Raw genomic sequence first — 5,354 nt, forward strand, 5'->3', positions numbered from 1 at the left:
GAGGGACACAGGTAAAAAACACCTGACTGAGCCCTGGATGTGGTCGCAGCATTTTCCCACGTGACCTGAATGCAGCATCAGACGTTACGCTGACTCACCGTCAGCAGTAGGAACCTGATCTCACAGGTCGCTGCCACGCTGACCGCCAACACCACCGATCACCAGCAGGCCCACGGACACCACCTGCACCTCCTCTGCACACACAGAGACACAGAGACAGAGACACACACACAGAGACAGACAGACACACACACACAGTGTCATTGAGCTATGCTAACAGTTCCCCCTTGTTTACAGTCTTTGTGCTAAGCTAGGCTAAAGCAGCGTCCTCTTTGTAAATGTTGGGCTGATCCTTTAAAGCTGCAGTCTTTACCGGAGGGGAGGGAGTTCAGGAAGCTTCCTCTGTCGAACAGGATCCAGATCGCACAGCCGGCCGCACTCAGACCCACAAACTACAGAGGTCAAAGGTCAAGACAAGGATCTGAGCATCATCACTGTTCAGACTGTGCTTTACTGTTAAAGTGAACATCTATTCCTACTGTTGGCTTCAAAGAGGAAACTACTAAATAAACCAGCTGACATCAGCAATTCAAAACAAACGAAAAGAAACAGAAAAAGAACACATTGAAAATGTATCCGTGATGATCAGAAGGACTCTGACTGATTAATCCAGAGGAATCTTTTCTCAGACCTCCTGGATGAAAAAGGCCTCTGAGCTTATTGAAGGATGTGAAGATGGACTCACCAGAAACACGGTGTTAAAGACTGCCAAGCAGAACTTCAGCAGCTCCACCTTCACCTCCAGCTTCTCCTCCACCTTCATCTCCACAGGCAGCAGACCACGGTCCGTTCAGGTCCCTCCGTCTGACCCTCAGAGGACCGACACTGCAAACGCCTGCGATCAGAGTTCACTTCCTCATTGTCTGTAAACATTAAACTGGTCTCAGAGTCTCCAAGGAGACGCGGCACACACGTCTATCACATAAGGCCATGTTGTAGGACAGGACCTGGACTCTCTGACAGAGGTGTGCCAGAGGAGGACGTGGTCCAAAATAAAGACTATACTGGACTGTCCCTCTCACCCGCTCCACACTGTGCTGACCAGCTACAGGAGCTCGTTCAGCAGCAGACTCCGACTCCCACGATGCACCACTGAGAGACACAGGAAGTCATTCCTGCCTGTCAATCAAACTACTGAACTCTGAACTGTGACAGTCACTCAGACACTGTACATTCATACTGGTACATTCATGTCCTGCTCTTTACTATGTAAAGGTTTTTATACAGTAGTAAATATGTGTCTTCTTCTTTAGATACAACTCAGGGATTTAAATGCTGTCTAGGTATTTAGATTATTATATATTTCTATTTCAAACTTCAATTTATCTTTGATTTCTTTGTCTGTAACAAAAAAGAATTTCCCCTCAGGGATAAATAAAGGAATTCTGATTCTGATACTTGCAGCTATTTGACAATACCAACACGCGGCCACCAGAGGGCACTGATGAAGCCAAATATAGAGAAAAAACATGGAATTCTTTAAAAAGAAGAAGAGACAAATGCACCAAAATGTTGTTCTTAGGAAACTCCCCCAGCAGTATTTATAGGACAGATGTGAATCAGACAACCCACATAAACTGTTTTAAAGTCTGCAGGCCATTTGAATTTGAATATGAACAAAGAAGATTTGACAAAGAGGATGCTACATCTTCCTCCTGTGTTGCACAGAGGGGGAAATATCTGATCTCCAATGCTACACATCTCATTACACATGCACCATGATGACATCATGTGTGGACACTACCATTCAAAAGTTTGGGGTCACCGAGCCACTTCTAGAGCTTCTCTGATCAGCATTACTCAGCTGTGCTAACATCATCTCACAGCACTGTTCTAATCATCAATTAGCCTTTTTAACACAATCGGCTAACACAATGCACCATTAGGACGACGCTTGTGCCAAAATCTGATCGTGTGCGATTAATCGTCAGAAAAATTGTCACCGATTACTATATTTACCACTCATCAATTACTGCAATTAGTGCCTCGTCATGATGATGCATTTTTGTGTGACGTACTCTCCCCTGCAAGTGCACACATGTAAGCCCACAATAATAAATCACAATAATGGCAGAAGGCGGTGGTGTTCAGTTAAATGACGCGGAGCAGGACATTCTAACAGAGGTTCAACGTCTGTCACCATAAGCTGGAGCACGAAGAAAGGCGAAGAAAGCGTGACGAGGTCACAACGCCAGCTACAGCGAGGCCTCCTCCAGCAGATATTGGAAAGAATTCCAGTCGGCCGAGAATCCGCGACATGTTTAGTATTATGCTCCTTACAACCAACCTAACGTAACGCAGGTTGATTTGCACAAACACACAGTTACATGTGAAATTGTCCAGTTTGTTTGTTTTTTCTGCTGCTGTTCTACAGTATGAGTGAAAACATGCACTAGTGTGGGACGTATTCCAGCCACAGGTTAGCAGGTCTGTTTGCACAGACATTTTTTTAACCTTAAATAATCACTGATGTGTAATCATTATCAGCTAAATGCCATAAATAATCGTGACTCATTCTTTGGCCAATATCGCCCAAACCTAATTACAACACAGGAGTGATGGCTGCTGGAAGTGCCTCTGTTCACCTTTGTATATATTCCATTAAATAACAATACAATATATTATATATATATATATATTTATATACAAAAACATACCTGTTAACACTGGTACACTCTGCTCACTCACAGCACCCTGCTGCAGCTCAGCACACACCCGCAGAAAACACACACACAAAATGAACACATGCCACAACCTTCTCAACTACATGACCGCACACAGACACATCACAGCATGACCCGCTGCTCTCTAACAGCCCATTTACCACACCGACAGGAAACACCTCGTAGGACCTTCAGGAACAAAACACAACGTCAAAAACAACACACAACACCGTCTCATTAATCACATAAACTACACACACACACAACAGTTACACAACACCTGCATCCGCACATGCCTGTCGCTCTGGTTGACAGGCAGCAGCCTCAGCTCCTGTCAAACCAACCAAACACTATCAGTTTATAACACATCACAACGTGTCATCACCAACAAACAGGATCACTGGTCCCACTCCAACAGGACCCGTCACAACAACACTACACAACTCCACATCACAATGTTTCTCTTTCGTCCTCTGGTTCTACTTGAAACATGAACAGTATCATTCACTGACATGGACCCATTTGGCCCGTTGCTTGTCTGAACTGACCCGGTGCGTCCAGGTGCCGATGTCGCTCTGTATGACACAGGTGCAGCAACATGCTGACGGGCCTCCCTCACCAGGAACCTCTCTGAGCTCCTCCGGTACCTCTTACTGGAACGCTTCCTAGCTTCTATACAGCTGCTTCTGATGGGTCACAGGCCCAGACAGCAGCTCGGCATAAATCCAGCCTGCAGACACATGCAGACACACAAATGTCTACAACTACACAGCTACATTACACTCACTCACCAACCGCCGACTGTGTTGTACATATGAAATCTCCGCCTTCGTTCACACTGCAAACCTCTGGCTGGCCTTCATCACACAAACACCACTCAACACATTAGCCAGAGACTCTTTTCATCCCATGTGTCACAGCCAGTGGTTAGGCCCTTTGTTTGGAGGAGGTTTGTGACAAAAAATAATTTTCTCACCAAAAAAGAAATTCAAAATAAGAACTAATCAAATCAAATCACGGCAACAAAACCGGATCTCTCCTCCTGCCTTCCTCCTCCTGCACACACCTCGCCCCGCCTGTCTGCAGGTGTTTTAGAGCTGATTGCCAGGGAGGAGCCATCCATTCATTCTATACAATCCGTACATTCTATCCATAAAAACAATTCAAATCATAATCTAATCAGTAGCAACATAAACTCTGATTGTCAACATATTTACGTCTATTCAAAATTCATCTGGCTCCATGCGTAATGAACACACAGTGACCCGACTCACTGCTTCCCTCTCCACACACACACACAGACAACTGCACACTTCTTCAAAATCTTTATGACTCATCACATGAGCTTCTAAGACCTTTGGACATTTATTAAACAACTACCTAACCTCACAAACTATTTGTGAATGGGAAATATTTAGCAACACAACACACTGACACTGACAAACCATGACCTGAGGGTCAGCTGCTGTGTGTCCTGACACTGACTGTCGAGCTTCTGTTATCATCACACACAGGGCCTGTGGCATAAACACAACAACGACACATTAACTGTGGGACTTCAGGACGACATTTCTACTCTGTTACACAACATACTCAAACCGCACATACCTGCATCACTGCTGATTCACTCTACACTTCATTCAGCTGGATCATCTTCTGCTCCAGGACCTACACAAAAAACACATTCAACTCATTTCCACTATTTTAATATTGCAATTTAAATACTGCTAACAGTGTCAGCTACCTCAAAGCACGTCTAACAGCAACAGTAACATTACAGCAGCTCAGCTATGCTAAAACATGTCCTGTGCTGAGGCCACGTCAGCCTCTACACACTATGTTTAAGGCTGCCTGAAGCTGTACTGCTGCTTTGGTCCGGTCTGTCTGAGGCAGACCATCACACTGATTCTAACATGCACACCAACAGCTGCCTACACTGTATAAAGCCCTTCAATGGTGTCGTCTGTAGGACTTTATTTTATAAAGTATATTTCTTCCAGTAAGTTCATTCCCTTTTCTTTCTGAATTTATTGAAGTTGCACATACTTACAAAGTGTGAATGTTTTGGCAGCTTAATATTAAAACAGATTTGACTGAACGTCAATAATAAATTACTTCTACAGAACTCAATGTAATTGTCTATATCCAAAAACGTCAGGACCCGCCCACCCGCAGCAGAACAACGGCACCGTTCCTCACTGTCACCTACACCAGAGCAGCGCCATCTGTTGGGGTCTCTGAGGAGTGCCTGAGGGCTACATACAACACGCAGCACATGTAGCTATTTACCTGGCTGAAAGTCAGGATTCATGCAGTAACGTTACGTTTAAAAACAACAACAGATAGAGTGTCGGTCATAGCTGCACTTTGAAGGAAGAGTAATGTCAAAGTAGAGCTAACAGAACATTTACACCGACCGTGGAAGCAGAGATGTTCGGGCTGCTGCAAGTTGACTCTAAAGTAACGTTAGCGTCGGTCAGTGTTCTGTCTCAAGTCACTCGTTTGAAATGTTAGCCTCTGTCCAGCTAGCAAACGCTAGCAGCCCTGCCTCTAGTCCTGGTTCACATATCAGTTAAAAGTGACGCTGTGTTTGTAGTCACTGTCATCCCTGCATGTTCGCAAAAGATGGCA

At 44.8% G+C, this 5,354-nt stretch overlaps 1 long non-coding RNA gene across 1 annotated transcript; it reads right to left on the minus strand.

Annotated features, from left to right (window-relative positions):
* Positions 1–415: 415 nt before the first annotated feature.
* Positions 416–4,202, minus strand: LOC114453763 (uncharacterized). Its single transcript, XR_003672474.1, has 3 exons — positions 4,175–4,202; positions 746–895; positions 416–452 (listed from the first exon to the last, which is right to left on the minus strand). It is a non-coding gene; the product is annotated as an uncharacterized LOC114453763 (long non-coding RNA).
* Positions 4,203–5,354: the final 1,152 nt, after the last annotated feature.

This window comes from Parambassis ranga, chromosome 21 (genome assembly GCF_900634625.1).
Source record: "Parambassis ranga chromosome 21, fParRan2.1, whole genome shotgun sequence".
In the NCBI taxonomy this organism is placed as follows: Eukaryota; Metazoa; Chordata; class Actinopteri; family Ambassidae; genus Parambassis; species Parambassis ranga.